This window comes from Lonchura striata, chromosome 5, assembly GCF_046129695.1.
Source record: "Lonchura striata isolate bLonStr1 chromosome 5, bLonStr1.mat, whole genome shotgun sequence".
In the NCBI taxonomy this organism is placed as follows: domain Eukaryota; kingdom Metazoa; phylum Chordata; class Aves; order Passeriformes; family Estrildidae; genus Lonchura; species Lonchura striata.
In genome coordinates, this window is record NC_134607.1 from 5,655,361 (window position 1) to 5,681,978 (window position 26,618).

Genomic DNA, 26,618 nt, shown 5'->3' on the forward strand with positions numbered 1-26,618 from the left:
CGAAAGAGAAGTGCAGCGACTTCTCTCGTTTGCAAGTAGGAGAAAGCCACAAGGCAAAGCAGAATAAAACAAAAGAAACCACCTAGCAGAGGCTGAACCTCTAAAGGGGAAATATTCAACCCCCCCTTTATGGGTCTTTCTGTGGATTTTACCCCAATACAGCTTTTGTCAACCAAATATGATTTTTAAAAGGAGAGAGATTTTCAAATCTTTCAATGAAATTCAGAGGGGAAAATAAAAATCCCTTCTTCCCTCCCCCTATTCTTAAGAAGCCAGGATAAGAATTTCAACCCAAATTAGGCAGCTCTGCTTTTTCTCCCCTCCCTTCTTTTTCATCTTTTTTTTTTTTTTAACCTTCTTATCTTATTTAAACAGGAACACAAACACTGATAGTGGTCAAAGGACCAAGCTGGCAATGCTGTTGCTGAGATCTTTCAGATAATGAGAGGGATAATATTTGCAGGAAAATGGAGATGGAAACACACAGAGTTCAACACCCCTGTATACTTTGCCCTCGATTTTACACAAACAAAGAGTTGGAAGTCACTGTGTGTTTGCTTACAGGTTGTGCCACGTGGACTCTGATTGGGCTATTCCTCTTGTAACTACTCAATAATGCAACTTTTGAGTACATCTCCTCAAAATGTCCACATGGAAAACATGTTTAAAGCAGTTAAGAGTTGAATGTGTGTTTTCTTCCACACAAAGTTATTTCTACTTTTCTAACACAAGAACATAAATACTGCCATAAGGCCAAGAGTCCAACTATCTCAATAGCCTGTCTTCAGCCACAGTTGTAAAGAGCATGAATAAGGAAAACACATATGATAATTGTCACAATTACTACCCCAGCCTTCAGTTCCCTTGAGTTTGGAACATTTCCTCAGTGAAATGTGGTCTATGTGTACTCAGTAGCCCTCAGTGAATTTCTGTTCCAGGTATTTATCATGGCTCCCCATGAGTTCTTGTAAAACTTTATCATCCAAAATTCCCTTTGGCAACTGGTTTCATGGACTTACCAGTGACTGTGTGAAGGGCCATTTCCTTTTGTTCCTTTTGAACCTGGCTCCAACACCCTTCTGCTGCAGCCTCCAAGAGACATATATATATATATATATATATATATATATATATATATATATATACACATATACTGCAGAAAGAGTTATCCAAGAACTGACCTCCATCCACACTCAAAATGCCCACACTGTCTTCCTTTAACTGCTGGGGGTTTTTGTTTGGTTTGTTGTTTGGTTTTTTTTGTTTTTGTTTTTTGGGGGTTTTTTATTTTGTTTTTGGGTTTTTTTGTTTGGTTTGTTTGTTTTGGTTTTTTGTTTTTGGGTTTTTTTGATTTTTTTTTTTTTTGCTGTTGTTGGCTTTGGTGGGTTTTTTTGGTTGGTTTTCTCCTCTCTATTTTATTGGGAAGGCACAGCTGGAAAAGTGGAAGAAGGATGGATGGCTCATTTTATTAGAGGGGGGGGAATTTTAATTAGGGGATTTTCTACATTAGCATGTCTATTACTCTCTCTTCTTTAAATGCCCTAACTCAGTTTAAAACGATTTTACATTAGTTACAGTGGGACCTTGCCAGTGTTTCATTCCAACCTCCAAGCTACCCCTTTTCATGTATCAGACAGCTGGGACAGACACCTAACAAAAATTACACCTTGTCTAAAATTCGTGCCAGTTTACTGAACCAGAGGAATCCCCTCTATAGTAATTCTGGGTCCAGTTCAATATTGCCTTATTTCACTCTACATTAAAACCTCCCCTAATTGATTAAAGGTGGATAGAAAGAACTTCACCCAGCATGCCTAAAACAGTGTAAAGTCATACATAATAGCCTGTCCACACATGGAGTTACCCTGATTAACACCATGTGTGGACATTTTTACTCCAGAGTAAGAATTCCTTGTTCCCATTTAGTTTGCTACCACAAACTATACCAGAAACGAGGCACATTTAAATGAAAGTTTAAGAAGTATTTCTAGAAAACATCATGGCTACGGTCATCTGCAGATCTGACAATAGCTTTTTCCTTGGTTTGAGGTGGGGGTTTTTGCTTAATACACATTTCCACTGTAAATTGGCACTCTCACCTACAGTCAGATTGAGAGGCCTCCAGTACATGTGATTCCAATTACTGACCCCAAGCTTTGTAATGAGCTGAGCCATGCACTGCAGGCTCCATCCAGAGGTTCTGGGAGTCCATGGAAAGCAAGGGCTTATGAGAGGGAACATTTTACATAACCACATTTTTTCCTTGTATCTGTTTGTAAAGGCTGTGTAATCTTTTGTGTAGCTCTAAAACAAACAAATTCTTTAATGAGGATTTTGTTTCTACTTTGGAAGAATAAAAATCATTTGCAGAAGCTTAGATTAATGAGTAATGACAGTGCGACAAATCATTGTGCAAGTCATTTCCAAGGGTCCTGTTGAGAGTAGATAGATGCAAGTAGATCAACAAAGAATTTAGAATTACTTTATCAAATCCAGCCATCTATGGCAGCAGGTTCACAGCTCCCATTTGGCTACTTAGGAATTCTTGAGATGGCCTGATTAAGTCTCTCTAAGGGCATCAACCTCTGTCTAATGAACAAAGCTGACACGAAGTCCCAGCTGTTGTGCCTTCCAGCTCATCTCTTTCACTGCAGCTCCCAAAGCCTGATATTTTTTTCACCACTCCACCTATCTGTCCCAGAAGTTGAGTGAAAGGAAGGGGAAATGAAACTGCACTATCTTTCCTGTTTTCAGGAAGAATGTTGCAAGGAATTTAACAGACTCACCTAGAAATTAAATCTAAGTGTAGATTTGTAACTAATAAAGGGAAACTCCTTGGGCCCTATGGCAAAAAAGGAAGGTACATATTGGCTTTTGTTATGTGCTGTATTAAAGATGCATTAAAAGGCCTCTTCTACTTAATAGGAAGAATACATCACTGATTGGTACAGACACACAAGGATTAAGAGGATTCATGTGGATCTTACTGTCTCCCACAGTAAATATAAGACCTCAAACTCTACAGTAGGTAAATCCATGGCTGTAGGAGTACAAATGACCACTCAGCTTAGCTCTAAATACCAGTATGAGCATTGTACAACTGACATTCAGCTTCTTTCTTGCCTGGAGCAGGAAAAGAAAAAGAAACTTAGCACAGCTTTTGGAGATGGGATGCACAGTAATCCTTGGTTATTTTTTGAAATGGCTACTGTCATTACAGATAATAGTTGCTTGCTCATTTTGAGTCAAACTCAAGGTAGTATAATTTCAAATAGCTCTCTGGGCTTGTTGACATCACTTTGTGCATCATCACTGATCATCAAAGCCCCTTGGGGACAATTTAAATGCACTTTCCATATCCTTGTCAGGGATTAGTTTGGAATCAATCAGGATGCAGGCACATCCCCATCCCCAAATCCCAAACTACGAAACATCTGTACCAAATGGCTCCAGCCTAGGTCAACAAAAGGAAATGGGAGGGCTGTGAGCCTCTGTCGCCCTACAAGTCCAAAACTGCACCTCCAAGAATGCCCACCCAGACACCACCACCAGGTTTGCTATAGCATTTTGTAGCTAAAGGCAGAGCTGGAATAAATATTGTGTCATTCATAACAATCCTAAATTTAGACTGTTTTTTATATAAATTGGATTATATATAAATAGAAATACATAAATATGTAATATTTATATATATGTGTGTGTGTGTACGTATAGGTATAATAACATATATGTATGTATGTATGCATGTATGTATATGTACATGGATGTCACTAGTCCAAGCTACTGTGCCATTTGCATACGCAAGAAATACAGATGCTTGCATCCAAACAAGGGAATCTACCTGGGCTCTCTGTTTCAAATGCCTAAAAACTGTCAGATGAGGCTTGGCTTATCTTCCAGAGCTTTCCTTGTCACAGTCAAAACCTCTTTTCACACTTTGCATGGATCAGCTAAATATTCCAGGCTGGGACTCATAACCCTGAGTACTTTTCAACAACATTGCTTCTATGTGTGTTGAGGTTTTGCCCACTTTGGAGTCTGTATCCATTTTTTTTACAGGTTGCCTACATTTTATTTTCTCTCCTGTCTGATTTAGGGAAATAGATGTAGCTCTCTTGGACACAGAACACATGCTGGTTGTCCATTAATATGGATGGAGACTGCTTTTAAGACAAGAGGGGAGTTTATCTGTGCATAAAGGAATGCTTTGATGATCCATGTCATTTCCCTTGTGGCATTATTTGTAGAATTCAGGAATAACTCAATCTGACATTCATGGGACATTTCCTGCCTCTCCTTCTAGAGATGCATCTGCCCAGTCTCTCAGATCTCACTTCCCATAAATTCCCTTTCCCCTTCTAAACTTCCTCATGTTCCCACACAGGGAACTAGCCAGATGTGTGGATCTGCAAGGTGTTTTCCATGACCTGAGCCCTAGGAAGGCTGGGATCCTTTGGATAAGCTGGAGAACAGTGCAACTCTTACACACAGGTAGGAGGGGACAAAGCATCTGCTTTAGACTCTGCCTGGAGCCTCCACAACAACAAACCCAACAACAGCACACATCAGTCGCTGTCTTAGCTGCAGTCTAAATAAAATCTCATTATAAACGGTGGGGAAAATCCATCAGTAAAGTAAATGCTGATCTGGTTAAGGCCATTTTCCCTCCTGATAACCCTGGTAAGTCTGAACTCCATTCCTTGTCAAACAAAAGTAATAGCAAGCATGTGGCCCAATTATCTTTGGGCACCAGAAAATATAACAATACATTTCAGTCTTGAACAAATAAAATCCCAGAGTCAGTTGTACCTACTAGCTCCAAACTAGGAGTAGTTTTCCATGTTTCCTCGTGGTCACTGAAGACCTCCATCATTCAGTGCTGTTTCTTCATTGTTTTATGAATTTGCTGTATTATTACAAGTCTTTTTGCATAGTTGTAATAAACAAGAACCCATCCTACCCAACTGCAAACAATTCCAACTTGCCAAAAGACCTTTATCTTATCAGTAGAAACTGATTTAAAACAGTATAACTGTAAGCAGGCAGACAATGGAAAAAGTATGAACACTGATAAAACTCTGCAACAAATTCATGTGTACTCATTTCCTCCTTCTCCCCCAGTTTCACAGATAACCTGTTTCTTTTCCTCAGTCTCAATTTCCTTATCAGAGATTCTCAAACTTTATTTACCCATGTGCCCTATCTTTTAGACTTCACAGCCTTGGGCTGAATATCTTTGTCCCAGGAACCCAAGATCATTCTTGGTAGTCTGATTCTACAAACACATGTTAATAATACTATTTACAGGGAGTGTGGGGGAGTGTGGCTTCCATTTACAAAATTCTGACACAATTCTGATAAGTGGCTACGAGAGGGTACGTTAATAAACATGAATTTAAAAGTTATTGTAGTGTAGCGAATTGTTTAGAATAAAAATATTATAAACTTACCATATTTTCTGGCACAATTCAGCAGAAACTGGTTGATACCTGGTAACACTGAGTTTTCTGTCTATCAGGGACTACTCTGTCATTCCTTTCTTAGATCCTGGGTGGGCTCTGGAAGCAGAGTAAGCAACAAAGTTTAGGTTCTGGCTAAAAGAACTTGAAACAACTAACCCTTTCTTTTCCAGACTACCCTTTCCTCACACTCTTATTCATTTTGACTTTGATCTCACAACTGCTCTTTCATATAGTCATAGAGCTTGGGATTGGATCATACAATAAAAGATCGGAAAATAGGACAGGGCATGCAGACAGCAGCAACTTACACCCAAAGGAGACAGAAAAAACATACAGGTTGGCCACACCCTGAAAGTCCTAAATATTTAGGACTTAATTATCCAGGAGAAATGTGGCCTGCGTAACAGCATGTTTGAGCAGGCTTTAACAGATATGCTGTTTCTAGCTCATTCTCTCTGGCTTCTGAGATACCTTTTGGCCAAATACTGGACCTCTTGGTGCCTCATGTTGTCTATAGGGATAACCTAATTTGTAAAATGCTTTGAATTTCATAAAATTAAACAAGGTGCATAAGCATTAGTTGGTAGAAACTAGCAACTTTAAGCCATTAGTTTCCCAAGACTGTGGTATGAAGTATTTTAGACCAATTTTAATTTAACTTCTATTTCCCCTGCTTCAAAGCAGCATCCTATATAATCTATATTACAGTGACATTAGTGTTTAGAATAGCTCTCGTATTTTCTCCAAACTTAGAAATGTGCAGGCACATTTCCAGCCAAATAGCAGATACAGACATTTGTTGGATAGTTATCTGTACTCTACTTCTGAAATATTCCACAAACATACAGGCTGCCATTATGAAGATGTAACTTGTGCATGTCAATAATAGTTGCATTGCAAGTCAGAAAGCAGGGTTCTTTCAAATAGGTGTGTTTGAGGGGTATACAAAACGTGTCTTAACTCTCCTGCAGCAAACAGGTCGTATGAAAAACATTTACAGAATCACTTACATAAATCCAGAAAAAGAAATTCCTTTATTCATCTCCGTTTATTCAATATACTGTATTTAATAGCTCTGCTAAAGACAAGTGAAAGCTTGGCTCTACAGAAATCATTGGCAAAATTCCCACTGACTTCAGTGGGGCCAATGCTGTTAACTCTTCCCTACAAGGAAAATCCAGATTGCCTAGGAAGCTGGCTTGCCTCTGCTAAAACCTCAATCCAGACTGCTTACAAGTTGAACTGGCTTAGTACAACTACGAAAGCTGTTATTCTTGAGAATTTGCCAAATCCTCAAGATAAAACTAGCATAATAAATTATCCCTAAACTTTTACCCTGGAGTAAAACAAAACTTCTCATTTTATAAATGAAAGCACCTATGTAGACTTCCATATAGTCCAGTGGTTTCACTGAGTTTTACAGAAATTAAAAAAATTATTATTATTTTCAAAAACAAACTCATGCTTATTAAATGAACATTCTGCCTCCAACTTTGATAACTCTTTATTAATGCACTAAAATATATACAATTTGTTGAAATATAAGTATATTGTTTTGTATCTTCTGAAACTATCTGAATTTAGGATGATTTATAGTCTGTGAGGAAAAGCTAAGTGAATTGGGATTGTTCAGCCTGGAAAAGAGAAGGCTCCAGGGTGACATAACTGCCCCTTCCAGTGCCTGAAGGGAGCCTAGAAGAAAGATGCAGAGACTATTTACAAGGGTCTGGAGTGACAGGACAAAGGGGAATGGTTTCAAACTGACAGAGGGCAGGTTTAGATTGGATATTAGGAAGCAATTCTCTGCTGTGAGGTTGGTGAGTCCTGGTACAGGTTGCCCAGAGAAGCTGTGATGCCTCATTGCTGAAAGTGTTCAAGACAAATTTGGACAGGGCTTGGAGCAACCTGGGAAGGTGGAAAGTGTCCCTGCCTGTGGCAGGGGGTGAAAAGGGATGGGCTGCAAGTTCCCAACGTAGACATTCTATCATTTAAATAGTCTATTCCAGACCATTTACTACACCAAACCATTCAGTTTCCTTATTCCCATCAAAATACAAAGATGACTTTGTGAATAGGAAAAAACCACAAGGAACTTAATTCAATGTGGAACAGAAAATTCAGCAACATTGTGGTAGTGCAACAGAACCCCTAAAAATCCAGCTGTGTCTCTAAGTTATACAAGGATGGTCCATATTTAGAGTACTCTGCTAAACGTTAGTGTTCACTGATTAACTCTCTCTGTGCTCTCTTGCAGAGTCTTTGTAGCCTAATTTCAATACAGCCAAACACTTCATCATTATTTAACAGGCTTTTTAACTTCACTGGGATTACTCACACACCTTAATTTATAGTTGCTCTTAAATTCTTTATTGAACTAGGTTATATAAAGTGTCCTAAAAAAAAAGTTCCACTCATGTTTTTTATTTTCCAAAATGTATGTTAAGAACTGTAGTTTTTCACTATAATTTCTGGAACCAGCATTTGCCAGACTCCATCACAGGTCAAAACAATCTTTTTCACTCACATGCTGTTCATGCATCCTTCTGTATTTGCTGATGGCTCACAGAATCTGACATCCTTTTCACTTCACTGCCTGCCACAGTGAGCTGGCTTTCCTACTAAAGCCAGCCTTACTAGAAATGTCTGTAAATTCTTTTTTGGTTTGCTGTTCTGTTTCTAGTTTAAAAAAAAAAAAAATAAAAAAATCATGCTGGAGTTTTCACAGCCAGATTTCTCTTCTTTCCTCAACTGAGGAAGAGGACCCAAACAGTAATGTCAGCATTGCTTTCATATGTCAATCATATGTAGATTTTCAACAGAAAAGAGAAAAAGAAGAGAAGGAGGCAATGACTGTTCTTTTTAAAGAGCTAGCAATTTTGGCATTCAATTTTTCTTCAGAGTTTACTTTCACAGAGAACACATACAAGAATGTGCTTGTATCTCAGGCAAGTGTACCCCATATTAATTTTCTTAATGAGTGAAGACACAGGAGTAGGTACTTGCAGGAGATTACAGACAAACCCATTAACACATTATCTCAACCCCCTGATTGTTCACTGCGTTTAAGACAACTCTTCCAGGCATGGTTCTACATAGTGGAATCACTCCTTTATTTGCTTATGTGGATATTAGCTGGCCACTCCTAGAGGATCTAGCACTGTGGACATTTGTAAATCCAGACCCCTAGATATTGCCTTCATATAAACAGCAACTAGCAGTACTAATGGTGTATGAAATATTAATAAAAGCCTAAATAATTCATCTGTTCTCTTCCTACATTCCTCATACAATATGATTAATATTTACCTTAGACACCAGATAAAATACTGGAGCTGTAAGCTGTCAGAGCTGCTAATACCTTCTCATCAGATTGACAGCTTTTGAGAACAAAGATTAACTAGAGATCTTTCCTGCTAGAAAGACAAGTTTGTTCTTAAGAGCACTGCCAGGATAGAAATGAGACTAATTATGCATGTGACTTTAAAAAGCCCTCACTATTTTATCAGCAGAATGGCAAGGTCAGAAATTACTTATGAGAAAGATTCTATCACCCTCTAGAATGCTTTCAGAATTGTATTATTTTTCAAGCAGGAGAGGGAGAGGAGAGGGAGAGGAGAGGGAGAGGAGAGGGAGAGGAGAGGGAGAGGAGAGGGAGAGGAGAGGGAGAGGAGAGGGAGAGGAGAGGGAGAGGAGAGGGAGAGGAGAGGGAGAGGAGAGGGAGAGGAGAGGGAGAGGAGAGGGAGAGGAGAGGGAGAGGAGAGGGAGAGGAGAGGGAGAGGAGAGGGAGAGACCTTTTAGAGTTTGAAACTTAGACTTGGAATAACACCAATCACTGTAAACTCAGACCTTGAACACTTCATGGTATAGTGCACTACACTGAGATGTAATACTTAAAAATATTGACACTGCTTGTAAAATCATATTATGTGACTTGGATTTAAAGTTCTGTTATTGCGTTTCCCATCTCCTTTTTTATGCCTTTTTTTTTTTTTTCAGAGTAAAAACTTCTTACAGCCTCTGCTTCAAATACAAGAAAATCTGATCCCAGATGTCACTAATTGGGAACAGGTTAGCAAAGAGATTTACGTAGAGATGCCTGAAGTTACAAAGCATCATGTGGGATCTGACAACAGCCTGTTGTCAGATCCCTGAGCTGTTTCATTTCATTGTATGATAATACGCTTTAACTAGTACCACGCAAAGCGCAGAGGACACGTTTAAGCAGGGAAATTACATTAATGTAGGTCTTTCTAAAAGCTCTTCATGTTTGTAACATGCCAAATACCATGCAAGTATCTCACCTCTAGAGACATTCAGCATAAATACAAACTGAAAAGAGAAGTACATTAATCAGTGTCTTTTGCTTCTTAACACCTGAAATTTAAAAACTAAATTTAAGGAGTTAAATGTCTTTCAGTAGATCACTAGTTAAAGAACATTTCAAAATTAATATTCTCTAATAAACACAATATTTGGAGAGAGAAGGAGGAGTAAATGGAATTGCAGTTAGTTATGTAGATTTGCTTTTGCTGCTGGAATCAGCAGGAACGTTGCCATTAATTTCAAGGGTAGAAAGACTGAGCTAACTACATTACAGTTGCACTAAATGAATAAACAGAAATACTTCCTGCCCATGGGATTAAAACACTGCATTAAACCACAAATACTTAATTGGAAATCTAGTCTTTAAAAAATAAAATTATCAAATTACAAATAATCGAGACAGTTCTGCACATTCACATGCAAACTTAGTCCAGTCCAAGCTTTGACCACTGAAGTCAACTAACAATTCTCAACACATTTCAACTGGTTGAAACTGCCAGATAGCACTCACTATTGGCCAATTATTTAACTAAGATATTAATACTACTGTTCCATTAGAAATGTTTACTTCTTGTAACCATTGTGCAGAACAAGCAAGTAAGGACACTAAGTTTTCACCAAGCTTCTTTAGAGGATGCTTCAGTGTCTCAGAGGAAATGCCCCAAGTACCCTCTCAAGCTCAGAATGTCTCCTCTTCAATATTCAGGGAGGAGTGTTTATGTCTGGCTTTGTGGCATCCAGAGTGCCCAAAGCATTGCTAGTAATTACAATTATTTATGTGTTATACATTAAACTCATTATGGAAATTAGCACTGAGATGTTAAGTGTCAAGAATGAAAATCATCATCATCACATTCTTACTGTTCTCCCAAGCTTCTTGAGGTATAAAGCAAAGAAGAAGCAGAACAAAACATTTCAAAAGAAATGTTTTTGTCTGTACCAATTGTACCTTCTAAAAAGGCAGTTTGGCTTACCAGTGAGGAACAGGGAAAAGAAATCTGCCATGCTGATCAGAAATGTAATTCTCAGCCTACACTCAGTTCATATTAAAAGATATCCACACACGCACAGGTCTCCAGTCTCTCCTGTGGGGAAAAGAAAACAAAGGAATGAAATGTCTTCTCTAGACTAAAATTTTCATTGCTCCTAACCTAGCCCTTTACAGCCCCTTTAGAATCTAAATTTCAAACAGATTTGCCTAGCCCCTCTGATGTATTCAGGGCAACTTTTAAACAGTAAAAGAAAGGTAATATAGTGGAACCTCTTTGGCAATTTGCCTGAATCTAAACACATATCATCTGCTGGCAAGACAGAAATGGTTTGGTTATGTCAAAAGTGGAATATGTTACTTTAGGAAGCAAATTTCCTCTGCAGCAGGAATTTAAGCACAAGTAAAGCTCCAAAGTACCTGAACAGTGCTCTTAACTGAACAAGACAACTTATCTGAATGAATGAATGAATGACTGCTCAAGATACAGGAAGGGACGCAGTCTGTCTGAGGATTCAACGAATACTCTAGAATACAAAAAAAATCTAAATGCCATCTGGCAAAACAGTTACAACCGTTGTTTATTATAGCTGAAAGATGAGAAAAAATTAAAATTACAAATTATCTATGCTGCTTGGAATTTAGACTTAAGTCTTAGATGCACTGATGTTGGGAGAAAAATTCTTAGTGAATGTTCCCTCCTTCAATCCAAGCTTCAATAATACTCTTATTCCAACTTAAAAATTTTGAATTCTTGCACTTTATTATTTACTAGATAGGTAGGCCAAGAAATCAGCTGTCATATACAATGTGATATTATTTCATTACACATAAGTCTGACATTAAGAACTAATGTGCTTTGCTAACTTTACAGAACATTATTATTAGGGGTCAATATATACGTCAGACAAAAATAACATCAGCAAAAGACTTAGTGTACTAAGAAAATTCCTAATTTTGTCAGAAATGCTGTAACATATTGCTAGATATAGCATATACTTGTACATATATAAAAATACATTAATTTCATAATCAGTCAGCAGGAGTTTTTAGGTGAACTCAGCATCCTAGGGTGCCAACTATAAGCCTCATTTAATTGTGAATCAAGCAGGTATGGTAATGATGGACAGCATGATAGCATCTGGACAAACAGGGAATTTTCATTGAATAGATAGTGAAGAGTGATTTCCCTATTTATCCCTTCATTAATAGCTTTATGCTAATATAACAATATTCTTTTCAAAATCCTAAACTTGCATAAATCTCATGAAGTAGAAAAAAAAGAGCATTAATTTCCATTAATAGAACTAAGCTGAAGTTAATAATTCCAGATCCCTGGAATCCATTAAAGGAAACTGCATTGTGGCTGTGGTGGACTGAATGTTAATCTAACACATATGCTTTGGAAATGCCCATTCATACTTAAATTCTCAGATGAAATATTTGAAAGCATCATTATAATCTTGTACTGGAGTATTCTTCTAGATCTTAAACTGGGTAGTTTTAAGAAATCTATGCCTTAAGGAGCCACATAATTTTTTGTGGAGTTTTAGCTGAAACAAAAAAACTCCAAGCCCAGTTGGTTCTTTAGAAATAACCCTCCTAAAGGGTTTTGCATTTCTAGAGTGCTATAGCAGCCTCAATGAGTCAGCAAATGAAGAAAGCACTATTCTGCTTGAATGAACATCATCTGGTTTTGAGCTTTTTCTCATACCAGGCTTTTAAAACAGAAACATGAGTTTCTACTCACGCTATATTGAAAATATGTATGGCAGATAAATAACCTTAAAAAATATCAGAAAACATAAATCCCTAATTGAAGTGCCAAAGTAAATGTAATTTCTACTGTAATCAATACTCTCTGATATTGCCTGTGTACTTTTTTATGCCTTAGTTTTCAGTGACAACAAATACAACTAAATGTCTAAACCAGACTACAATTTGGTCAGATTTGGAAGCCATTAAGTCCATTTAACTAATTAAGGCACTAATTAAGTGCTCTAGTACTTTACAAAAATATCAGCTCAAAATTCTTGCTTGCATATCTAAATAGTTTAATAATACAGTGCACCACATGCCCCAAACAGGCGATTTTGGTCTTAAATGGTATGATTTTGGTCTTCATTGTTTTTAAAAAAGGAACACTTTATTTGCACATCTTAGGAACAGGAATTCAAGCCAGAGGGTCATTTAGACTGGTATTTTTTTTCTAGCATTAGCTGCAAGTGGATGCTCAGTGAAGAGCAACAGAGAAAAAATAGACATTTCCTTCAGAAGTCCCTCAGTCTCCAATTATATGCAGGTCACACGATTTCCTAAGCTTACTGGATTTTTTTTTCTGTTTAGTAATCTTAAGTGGATTTCTCTTCAAAGTGTTTGTCCACTTCCCCCTAAAATCCACATAAATATGAGCATCTGCAATGCCTCCTGGTGAGCAGCTCCATGGGGCTAGCACTCTTTGCACAAAGAACTGCCAGATTTTACTTGTTCTGAAACCAGCTTCATTTGATGGTCCTTTTTTCTACAAAAAGAGATAGTAAACAGCTGACCTGCATCAACTGTCCCTGTGATAGCCAGGATCCTGTGGATTTCTTACTAGCCCTCTAAATCTCCCTTTTCTGAGTTAGAAATGGCTAGCCTAGTAATCCACCCCTTCTAGACAAACTCTATACTTTTGTTGCCTTTTTTACTTTCGCTAAATATTGTCAAGTTTTAATACATTCCTTTTTGAGATCAAGAGATCAGAACTTGCACAATACCCAAAAGCCATAACTGAACTATAAAGGTACATGGTGGCATAATGGTTTTCTCTCTTTTGTTTTCAGTCCTGAAAATGCCTAACAGTTGATTTGGTTTTATGACTGTCACTGAGCAATGAATCGATGTTTTATGAAACTAAAGATCATAACCTCAGAATCTTGCTCTTGAGTGGGAACAGCTGGCTCATTTTTATGTGACTCCTGAGTTGTTTTTGCCATGTGTTTGATTTCACATTTATTTACTCTGAATTTCAGCTGCCATTTTATTGCCTGCTCTTCTTTACCATCTTGTCTTCTTCCCTTTATCCTGAATAACTTAGTATCTTCCAAACTTTTAATCTGAATGTTCACATCTGCTTCTAGGTTATTTATGAGTACATTGAAGAGTAGATCTTAGCACAGACCACTCCTGAAATTTGCAAATGACTGTTCATTGTAAAAACTACATTTTAGATATAGTCAATATTTTAGGTGACTTTTTAGCTAAGCAAGGACCTTCCTTTTTGGTCTGTGCTGATTAATTTCTTAAAAGCTCTCAATGACAGACCTCTTTAAATGCACTGCATATCCACGGGAACTATGGTATGAAATAACAACTGCACTGATCCTCTGAAAGATCACCCAGAGGTCTATAAGCAGAAGTCTCTTGATTCTCTTATATAAATCACATTGAGTTAGGTTTACCCATTTTAATTTTTATTATGAATTTATAACTAAATTCTGCATGGAACAGATTGCTGCATATTATAAACAGGAACAAATTAGTATTTCCAAAGCCAAAAAGGTATTGTTTCACAAATGTGGGGCAATACAGCAATGAAAGAAAGGCACTCAGGGGACGTTGGGACTATATGATCTTTAAGGATTATTCCAGCCCCTTAACATTCTACAATTCCATGATTCTATGAAGCTGCCTTGATTAGGACTTGATGATCTTGGTGACCTTTTCCAACCTTAATGATTCTATTTACATGGGTGGTAAACTGGATTGCTTGGCTTTTAATTTCACTGAAATGTACCATTCTGTAAGCCAAAATCATGTTTTACCAAAAATGTCAAGTCAAATGATTCATTCTTTTCCTTTAATTCATAGAAGAAAAAGGGCTAATTAATTCATTAGGAAAACCTAGAAACCTGGAAAACTAAAGCTGTCTAGAAAGAAAACTCATATCATTATTTGAACCCTTTTCTACCCAGATAAAAAAGTACTTGCAAAAACCTTCAAGGAAAAACACAGAATTTAACTGTGAGTATTTTCCTTTCCTATGAAAGAATTTGATTTTTAAATAACTGCATTCATTACAGTTACCTTTTTAAAGTGATACTCACAGCCAGTGGTCCATAGCCAGCTACACTACCCTGTATCCTCTTCATACAACACTGGCTCACAGTCCCCTGAAAGCATGACCCAAACAGATACTCTTTTTCTACTATCTTAAAGACATCAAGTCTCCTAGGCCCATCCATAAAAGCTCCCTATGATCCAAAATCAATCAGTAAAAAAATACTATCTGGATCATGATATTTCAAAAGTATTGGATAAATTTCTAATTTTTATTTATGTTGTGTTGAGTCGCTATAAAGGCATTTAATTCTTTCTGCATTTGAAATTAATTAGCACCTAAATATATTTAAACCTCCACCATGTAGGACAAAATGGGAAGCATCTTTTTGGCAGTCCTTTTAGAGGCCAAAAGTATACATGGGGCCAAAATACTCCTGATTAAAATTTAGGACAGAGAACTACAGAGAGAGGTAAACACATAAATGGAGCACAGGCTAACAGAAATATGGCAGTAGTCACAAAATTAAGTTGTCTTGCTTGTAATAATGGATGAGCTGCTTAGCACCCCCAGTACATTCAGTTTTTCATATATTTATCAATCAACCCTAAGTCATTCATCAAAGGAACTGTAAAGCAAATTAAAGGGGTGTAAAAGGACAAACAGTGCTAGTAGAGAAGATGCAGGTCATTGTCCTGTGTGTGGGCAGCAGTTTTACATGCATAGAACACTTGATTTCAATTTCTCCTCTTTTAATGAAGAGCAGTTCAGAGCAGATATTTTGCAAAAGGGAACTGATGCAAGACACAAGGAATAAAGAACGTGAGTTTCTGAAGCTGTGCTGTTCATGTCTGCTCGGTGACAGCCAGGCTCTGGCCAGCACTGAAGTTGGAAACCATATGGTAAGTGTCACAAACACTTGGAAAATACTGCTCTGAAAACCACTCAGGACAGCAAGGAGCATGTTCCAATTACAGCATCGTACTGTAAGTCCAGTTGGCACAGATGCAAGGCAGGATGAAAAGCAACAGGCTGAAAATCAGAATATTTTAGGGGCAATTGCTGGGACTTTGTCAATAAAAGCTGTGTATGAGTGAACAACCTTTTGGCCTTTAGTAGTTAAAATAATAATACAGTTAAGCACCAGGCATAGAAAAAAACGGTGTTTGTTTTTTGCATGTTTTTTTTAAACTTAAAATTTGCTGTAATCATTTGACACTGCAGTGAGTTAAAGACTTGATTTGTTTGCAGGCTATCTCAAACAAAACACATGTTTATAAAAAAATATTTTTTGTCTAAAATACTAGGAAAACCCAACATCCATTCAATATCACTCAAATAAAACAAACAGCCATGTCAGTGTCTGTTCTCCACCCAATCTATTTGCTCTATGTACAGCTAGTAGATGTTCAGTTCCCAAAACATTTTATCCCCAGATGCAAGAACTGAGTGTGGAAAGACAATCCTTTGTTTTAACATCTCTGTGAGCACAAAGCCTAAACCTCAATTCTGCACCAGTTTGAAATTCAGTTTACCCACCTCTTCAGTGCACCATACAACACAGGATGAAAGAATTTTCCAAAAGACAAGGATCTTCCTAAGAAGAAACTCCTACAAGGGAAGAATCCCATTAGAAATCACTCCCTTCTCTAGCCAAACACTGTAACTCCAAGTACAAATGCCACACCTCACTCTTCTCTGCACAACAGAAGAAGTGACCTGCCTGAGCAAAGAATGGCAAATGCTTCCCATGGTGATGCTCCTGCATTTTGTTCCATGCCAGGGCAATGTGTCAGACATTGCTCTGTGCAGCACAGTCACATTTGCAAACCAGTTTTTACCCTGGCACGTCAAAAATAGCCATTCCTGCTCTGTGTTACTCCAACTGCATTGCTGCAACTTCCTTTTACATTTAACTCTGCTGAGTCACTTCTAGTTGAGCTGGTATAAATCATTGTAGATCAAAAGTCTTCTTCTAGGGCAAGCATTAAAGACTAAAAAAATATAAAGAGACAGAGACAAAAAGGAAGCCAGATTGTCTAATACTTTCTAAAACAAAATTAAATTTCTCCTAGCGCTTTCACACATCTCTCTCTCTCTTGTACATTATTTTCACAGACTGGGCCAAAGTCAATAGACCCATTGAACTGCCTTATCTGATCTCAGGTCACTATTTAATTAGATGACAGAAAGCTATTACATGACAGGGAGCCAGTGAGAAAAACAATAACCTTGGGCAAAACAGAAACTCCAAATCTGAGATATAAATACACATGAAGCAAGCACCACTGCTTGTAATTTTGCACATTTTCAAAAAAATATTAGTGCTAAGTTAGGAACTGGCATAGCAAACTCCAAAATGATCACACACAGTTGCTTGGAATGCTTAGGAACAGGAGATTCAGATTTATATGACGAAGATTGCATTATAGATGATAGAAAGATTATGTATCACACTCTAGGAAAGTTTATTATTTCCTAATCACTGGGAAGAGTCTGTGGACTGGAATGTGACATGGGCAAATCGACATTTTTGTGTAAGAGGCCTATTATAACAATTGAAAATAAGCAACTAGATCTTGGCATCTGTTACTGAAAACAAAAAGCACAAGTTGAAAAGATGGAAGAAATTGGATTTTTTTTTCTTCTCACAGTTTTAAACAGCAAGTTGTGCAGAGTCTACTCATTTTCATGGCTGCCTCAAATTGTAAAATAGAGTAAGACAGAGCTTCCATACTCTCAAGAAGGTGGGAATCCACAGGGTTATACATTTGCTTTTCATATTCTACAATAATTTGGAATATTCTACCTCAGCTGGAGGAGAACAGTATCTAACAACAGGAGAAGACAAAAAAACACCTTCCCCATCTCTCAAGCACCGGTACCTTTCCTTCTCTGTCTCACAGAACTGCTTCACAGGATCACCACTTCAACAGGATCCCTTCCATCATTCCACTTGGACTGCTGCCACCATCCTGACCAACAGGATGTATTCTGACATTGTCAGTTTAAGCCAATGTTTCTGTACTGTTGCCTTTATTGCAATTTTTCCTATTAAACTTTAGCAACATATTTGTGTGGAGTTAATTCCTCCTGCTGGTTTGCCTTCAAAACAGCAGAGTGCTTTTTCCCATTTAAAAGATAGAAAGATATTGGCTCTGCTCCCCTGAAACTACCAAGAATATGTAATTTCTGATAATTTCTTTGGAAAACCTACACGTTGTATATACGTATTTGTATATGGGTTGACTCATTCATTAATTCTGTCCAGAATAACACTACTGAGTAAATAACCCCAGAAGGGATTAAAACTTCCTGGCTTTACATAGAAGAATTTTACTCCATCACAGTTATTTGTTGTCAGTGGACAGCATTACTTTTATTACAGTATTAAATTAACAAATTTAATTTTACTTCATTTATTTTTTCCTTCTCCTCCTTTTCATTATTTTGTTTTTCCTTTCTTATTTCTCTGTCCAAGACCCTTTGAGACTAACTTAATAACATGGAAGAACAAATGAAAACAAGGAGAAGAAAACCTATGGAAACTAACAATCTATTTTACTTGTATATTACTTCAAAAATGGCTTATAAAGTCTCACTTGCCTTGCTAAATTACATATTTATCCAAATGGCCTGGAGGTTGTGCTTTAGAACTGTCTGGTACATAGATGATATACAGATGTTCCTTCTCTGCTCCTCTGAATGTCACAGTGATATTGAGACACCTAGATACAGAGCAGTGTTTTAAATGAAGAAAAATTATATTCCCTTCATTTTTTAGAGGCAAGAACTGAAATCACAAAATTCTAGAATGGCTACGTTTGGAAGCAACCTCTGGAAATCATATGGAGACTCCCTCAGCCAAACAGAGCCACTTAGAGCTGGTCACCCAGGACTGTATCCAGATGAATTTTGAATATCTCTGAGAAGCAAGACTCATTTGCTCTGGGCAATCTGTTAGAGTGCTCTATCATTCTCCTGGCAATGACTTCCAAGTACAAAAGGACAACCCCATGTAAAAATGGCACCACACACTATCCTATAATGAAATATAAATGTTTAGGAAAAAAAACAGAAAAGCAAAAACTGAAAATTCACGTTGGGAGTCAAGTAAATCATCACAAGAATACATTGCTTATTTTACTTCCTATCTACTTGTCGGTTCTTATCTACTATTAGTGATAATACTCTCAACTGAAAATTTCAGTCTCTGTTTATTTTCTGTGACATGAATATGAAGATAATCCTAAACATTCACACTCAATGCCATCATATCCTTTGATTAAATCGTAAGCACTTGGTAAGAAAACAGATGATAACAAAAGTAATGATATCCCACTGCTGAACTTTAAAACTTTTGGATGTGGACATAAACCACTCTAAGCCAAAATTCACAATGTCTCTTCAATGTAAATGTCCTTCATGATTCCATAAAAATAAAAAGATATGACTAGATTTGTATATTGATGCAGCATGATGACAATTAGTACATGTATTATACGTATATTTTCTCTAGACATTAAAAAAAAATATAGCTAACATTGATAAAGACTATACTTTCCATAGGAAGTAAGAATGAAAAAACCTTTGAAGATATTTAGTTTGTGCACAGATTATTCAGGGCCTGAGGCTTCAGCACAGTCCTAATTCAGCTCACAGAATGATAGTGCTTTTAGGCAGATGAACAGAACTTGATTATTCTATGCATCTAGGACCTCACATTTTAGCATATTAAAACTATTAACATGGCTCCATTCTAAAGATAAACAACAGTTTCTAGACACAACAACATCTTTTCTTTGCGTAAATGCTTTTTACTGAATCTGAGTAGCATTTGAAAACCATACATTTTTTGTTTAATGTTCCTTGCCAAGAATGAGAACACCATTTGGACTACAAGCTCAGCGACATCATTGCTGAAGAATGAAATTATTTTCCTGGCTACTTAAAAAACCTGGATACTATATAACATTTTTTAAAGTGTTTGTTCCTAGGATATACATGTCTAGTAATTGACATTTCCCAGTGGGAACAAGTCTTTTGTTTTCGAGAGGTCAAACAGACCATGCAGAAGATAAGGCTCTTAATTCCTTTTTCCTCAAAGCACTACAGAGAAAGGAAAACAAAACGTTGAAAATTTGCTCTTCACAGGAAAATATAAGAACATGAACAACATATTGGATCAGACCAGTTGTCCATTTATCATAATATAGTAACTTTGATAGTAACTTAAGCATTAGAGGGAAGTAAGAGAAAGGCATAACAGATACCTTCCAAAGAGCCTGCCAATAGCTGAATTTCTACCATTGAACTATGAACTTCTGAGCCAGTGGAGCACATCTTTGAGTATGAACTTGCCTTGAATGAAATCATGCCTCTTCCTGACCTGCTTTAGTGATTTATCACACAGTCATCCTTAATAATTTGTTTAAGCCCTGAACATGACTGTTTATATCATAATTTTCACAACATGCCCAAAGTGGTTCAATAGATTCTCACTAGCATGTAAGGAAATTGTTCAATTTTATTAAACCTTCTCAAAGGTTCTGTATGTGTCTTTCAAACATTTCCTTCTACAATGGTAAGCATTTTGTTTTCCTTTTTCATTATCTTCCCTTATCAGAGACTCAGTAAGACTCAAGCTCACTGTGTTCTCAGTTGTAGCATTTGTGCAAAGCTCAAGTGGCTGGAGACACAGCTAACCTAAACCAGACCTAACTTGGATTGCAACTCTGCACAAATGCAACTTCTCTGCTCTTGAGGTTGGCTGCATTTTAGGAGCAGTTTATTTTATGATGTTGCACAGAAGCCAGTTAAACAAAAATCACTTAAAACCTGAGGATGTCCATGAGAATAACAAAACTAGTAAGCAAAAATAATGAGACCTGTAATGGCTCAATGTATGTGGGTATTTGTTGAGATATTCAGGCCTACCAGCTGCCCAGTAAAACCTGACATCTATTTTACCTATCAGTTTGTCTTATGCATTTTATATCTCTGTCTAGTGACATAAAATCTCTGGCATATTTACTGGGTTTTGTTTTAGTATGTTCTTCTGCTTTATCTGTCTTTATAATTTAATGTCATTATTTATCATTTGACTGCAGTGCTGTGAAATAGTTACTTCAAAGTCAAAGTGAGCATAGAAAATAGAGCTAATCTATGTATTTGTTTATACTATTTGCTATTGAATTATTCTTATTTTGCAGACTAGAAATTAAACAGTAGAAAGCTTAAAATTGTCCTGATCAGACATGACATGGGGCAGACTAAGGACACACAGTCATGGTCCCCATTGTTCTGAATGATTGCACAAACCAATTCTTTTTGAGATTCAAACTTTTTTTTTTTTTCCCCTCATCTCCAAAGTGCTCCCTTTCATACTTCAGTGTTTTTTGGCAGAGGACACTCACAGCCAAGCAGAAGGTATTGGATCATGCTACCATGTTATGTAATTTCTTACTCAGTTTGGGCTTTAGGGCTGTTTGTTATAAACTTTCCCTTATCACTCTTCACTTGTCTTAGCTCTTTTTCTTCAGTGGCTACAATTTCTCTTTAATAGGTGTCATTATTATTTTTTAGCAGCCATTGTCTTCCACTAGGTTTAAGGTATTATCATGCTGCTTACTAGCTTTATCAGTGAATTGTTATAAGTACTGCTATTATAAAAAAGCACTTTCTAACATGTCTTGTATTTTCAGAGACCTAGCCTAGGGAAGGTTTGATATTTTTATGTTGTCCATAGATCCCTATGACTTGCTTTTTTTCCTATGGTTACAGGACTTGCACAGTGACAGAACCCATATTTCATGTCTTGCATCCCTGCTTTCCATCCACACATTGAATCCCTTACCAGTTTCAACCCAAACAAAAGAAAGTAAAGTTTTCAAATAGAAACTTATATTATTTTTGCAAGCTGAGCTTGGAGAAGGTAGGAAGAACAAAGGTGAGTGACCTGTTCAGGAACAGGACACAGCAGTTTGATACTTCTGTCCCATGTGGCTTCTGTTCCATGGGCCCTGTCAGGCAGCACAGCTGCAGGGCTGAACAAAGCAGAGTTTGTGGTCAAGATGCCACAGGAGGGACACTAAGAATTTTACTGCAAAATGGCATCATCAAGGAAAACTTAAAATGCCACTAAGTCATTGATGAATGAAGGCTTTTCTATAAATGCATCATAACATCAGAATACATTAAGTCTCATGTGCTAGAGACCTACTGTGCAAAGTGATTTTCTTTAGTAGAGATGCTGGCATTACTCAAGAACTTTCTCTTGACATTTACCTTCATGAGAACATCAACAACCCAATCCTATATCAGCTAGTTATAAACTACAAAGTTTTCCAGAAAACTAAAACATGAATTAGTAACACACCGCAGAACTGAATAAACATTTAAATTCATAGTAAGCCAGGTCTGTAGGCCCTAGGACAATGATTATTATACACGTATCTTTAAGAGTTCAGTTTATTAACAAATAATACTAGAATAAATAGAAGAAATTTGCTGCGCTGGCCAAACTTGTTATACTCATTTTTTGTTCATTAACTTTTTCTAGTAAGTTGCTCTTTTGTACTGAAAAATGACAATTACACAGTTTTCTGGCACTTAAGAAGGCCCTGAAGGAGAAGGCTGATGCCTTTCTTTTTCCCCAAGCCTTTGGTATATTGAGCCATAATTGGTCACTTCAGGGCATATGGATTTTATCTGACAGAAAGAAAAATGTACTTTCTTTAGCACAAATCACATTTCCATAAGAGAAAAATATGTACTATTTCTTTAAAAGCTTTTCAGCCTTACTTATGTCTAACAGAAGGCTTTTCTGTTCCACACTGATGCACTTCCTCTAAAATTGAATTATGTCACAGTTCTATGGCTTATTTATATACAAGTCAAATTGAAAACTGATGCTTTATTCCAGATTTAATACAGCAAGGACTTTCATTTTCAGTGATGATGCAAAATCATTTTCTTCTTTGATGCATCAATTAACAATTTGAGTTTTACAAGGAAGGGAGGAAAGAAAATCCCAAGCCAGGAGAACATTGCAGTGAGAGCCTCCATTTTTCTGTAATATTCCCTTTTTGTGCTTCACTGTCTTCAACATGGAATGTAACTAGAAATACATACTCATCTGAGATTAGGTAGCCTGAGATTCTTCCAGCTCTATGCAACCAATACCTTGATCACAATCATGCAGGAACAAACTCAAACTTTTATCTTTTGTGTTTCAAAAAGGTATCCAGACTGTAAGAGGACTAAGTCCTGTGTTAAGGAAGCCTGTGCAGAATGTGCAATTTCTTGTCCAACTACAAACAACTTAATCAGAACTGTGCAAGGAAAAGATTCTAACAGGCATGTGGCAAATCATGACCTCCTTGCAGAATACTAATGCATCAACATGCATTGTAAACTACAGAATAAGGGCAGACTTCCTTCAGGGTGGAAGAGGCTTTATTGAAACTGTTACCTTCAATTTTCCTGAGCTCAATACATGCTGCTCCCCATGTTCTGGCAGAGTGGTCTCAGAGCTGTACACACCTGAACTTTCAAATCATGGCTGCAGCCAACAGTGTCCATAACTCCGACCAGAACCTTAGTGACCTCTGCTGTATTTTGTTCATAAATTACCTGTAAAGAGGTTCAAAAGTGCAAAAATTGGAAGCATGAAATATTGCTTTTGTACGTTATTCAGATTTTTATACAGCCATGCTTTGGTGTTTCTGACTTTTCATTCATATTTGACTTATTTTTCTACTTTTTAAATTTTTCCATTCTGTTTCTTGATTAGATATCTGAAAACACAGATGATTCAGTAACTAGCATGAGATCTATTTTCTCTTGGCTAAGACAAAACTTGCCACTAACCTTTTTATCAGTGAAATTTTATCCCATCACCTTAAAGAAAAACTATAGCTCTATTCCCTATGGGATGCTAATAATAGCTTACCAAATTAAAAAGCAAAAGGGAGAGATGAGAGATGAAATTTTGGTTCCACACAGGAGTTGTGTTTACACAGCTTGTGTACCTTTTAAACATACAAAGGTACACAGGCCACCAGAGCTCACTTCTTTATGCCATACAATACTCATGCCCTCACTTCTGGAAGAACTGCTACACATCCTACTAAGGTCTCAAAACTAGAAAAGCAGAGAAAGTAGACCATTATTTAATGCAGTTCATTAAAGCAATAAGCTATTTCCCAGCTGGATAACACTTGGCTAGCCTTAGCAGAACCTCTCATTCTTCAGTCCTTTAAGCTTACAGGGAAAAAAAGATTTACTTTGTAGAAATAAAGCTTATGATCCCTGTTGGAATGAAATCTGGTCCTGGCCATCCTTCCAAAAAACTACTACTTTATCTTTCTTTAAGCCAGCAGGAGCTGAACAGATGGTTTTGAAAATTGCACTTTCATTTCTGTATATGTGCACACACCTATACTTACACAGTACATGCTCACATATATTGTGGGAGGATAATTGACTGCAATGTCGGTTATCCTGAGTCTAGGCTTGGTACTTGGATCTCTGAGCTAGGCTTAGGAAACTACAGATGAAAGCAGACCTGCATCCCAAGAATTCACTACGCAAAATTGTCACTGTTTCACACTGGCAGAAGCATGAACCCAGGGAATGACTGTGGATCCTTCTGCAAGTGAAAAGACAAAGTACTTTCCAGCTAGGAGGTTTGCTTGAAACTATTTCACCCATTTTGCTACTCAGCAAACCTCAATCATTTTTAATCTTTTCTCTCATCCGAGGGAGGATCGAAGGTCTGTAAGTCTTATCAGTGCACTGAAAAAGTTAATGTCTCACCTGGGAGCTGCAGATGGTCACTTGGTCCCTGCTGGGCTTGGTGGCTGTTTTACAATGGAGGTTTCTTCAGCAGCTGTGTAGGATTGGCCACATTGGTTTTCTGCACCAGCTGCAGGACACCTGGAAGGCAAAGAGAGCTTCCCGGGGGTTTTTCATCTTTAACATGTGTACTCATAGAGGTGTGGTTGAACAGATTGTCAGCTCTCAAAGATCTTGTCCCCTTTGGACCCCTCATCTAGAATCCTAAAATTTTACTTTTGCACCCGTGCCACACTTAATTATTACTTATATCAAACACTCAGAGCTGGTAACTCATCCTGTAAGATTGAAAACTCTTTTCCATGGACAGAGATCACAGCCAGTGTCTCTGGGGACTCTGTCCAGGGGGGTTCCTGACCCCTGCCAGGGTCCCAGGCCTTCCAGGGCAGCCAGAGGGATGCCCTGGATTCCCACAGAAAATTACTTCTATACATGGCTCTAATGCGAAACGAGCACAGAGAATGATGTTTCAAAAGAAAATACCCCTCACAGCTTGCTTGTTACAAAGCCATACAGGCTTGAGGAGTTCCTGCACCTCAATTATTTATTATCACCTGTTCAGGTGATAATACCTACTGAAAACATGGCTTGTTTCAGTGCAAGATAAAAGTTAGTATAAAACATCAATAACAGTGAATCAGACCTTTTCCCCTTTACATTAAGCATGTTATCTACAACTTGATTGTGCTTCTTTTTTAATCCCCAAAATAATATTTTTATATTCTGAAGCAACAGGTGGAATGTAACATGGCTGGTTTTGCAAATATGCTTGATGATGCTGAGTTTCCTAGGAAATTCAGTGATGCCTGATTCTACCCAGTTATTGAACTGTCTTACTTGAATTTTCATCCAAAGGCTTATTCGGAGTACAAGTGACAAACCTATCCTTCTCTGACTTTATCTAAAAAGTTTTCAAGCAAATATATAGGTAATGCAAAAGGGCTTTAGACACATAGTCCTTCCTGAAGGAAATTCAAACATCATCTGACAAGCTCCAACATCATTTAGTTAAACTGTAGACTTGCTGTGAAGTCGGCAAGCATCTAATCACACGAGTTGGACAAATGAAGAAAACTTCATGAACTTCTGAGCACATGCTTTATTCATTTTTTTCTGTCAGGTAACTAAAATTCTAGGTAAAAAAGATAAAGCCAGAGTCTGAGATATTTAACACAGATCAAACCCAACTTTAACGACATCAGAACTACTAGAGATAGCATATTAATCCACCCATCCTATTTGATGGCCTGTCTATTCTAAGACATACACCTGCACTCCTGAGGATGTCAAATTAATAGTTTTAGGTAATACTCCAAAGAGATCTAGCCATATGTGAATCTCAGTCTGACAAATGGATCTCCAAATGCTATCCCACTGAAATCTCTTCAATACCATTCCTTCTTACTTCTTTGTAGACCAACTCATTATTAACAGTGTGTGATCCACTCTCAATTTTCCAAATTTCCTCAGTTCCTCTATTTCAGCCACACCACTTTCTACTCAGCTTCTATCTATACAACAATTAATTCGAATTGTATCAATTTACTAAAACTGGGACAGTATCCTTTTGCTCAAGATAATCATGTTGAATGGCACTTCTTTAACCATTTGAATGTTCTCCTTGATTTTCTTTCCCCTCTCTATCTAAAGGTATTAACATGATGGCCCTTTTCCAAACACCTCTTTAATCAGTGTTTTTAATCAGGCAGCAAGATTTTATCGGTGTGATCCCATAGGGCACTACTTCAGCTGAGCAAACAGACCTGTTTAAACAGTTCCCTTTTAAGAAATGCTTCCTTCAAGCATTTTTAAATTCCTCCTACTAGTATCTCAGGAACCATGCATTCTTCATTATCTTCACAGAGATAAGAATAACTCTGAGTTTATCTCAGCCCTCAGTTTTTTTTAAGCATCTTTCCTCCTTTGCTTGGTGGAGGAATCTTCA

At 37.3% G+C, this 26,618-nt stretch overlaps 1 long non-coding RNA gene across 1 annotated transcript; it reads right to left on the bottom strand.

The window, feature by feature from the left end:
- Positions 1-5,246: 5,246 nt before the first annotated feature.
- Positions 5,247-24,793, bottom strand: LOC110470397 (uncharacterized). Its single transcript, XR_002465415.1, has 4 exons — positions 24,635-24,793; positions 23,289-23,449; positions 10,760-10,870; positions 5,247-5,558 (listed from the first exon to the last, which is right to left on the bottom strand). It is a non-coding gene; the product is annotated as an uncharacterized LOC110470397 (long non-coding RNA).
- Positions 24,794-26,618: the final 1,825 nt, after the last annotated feature.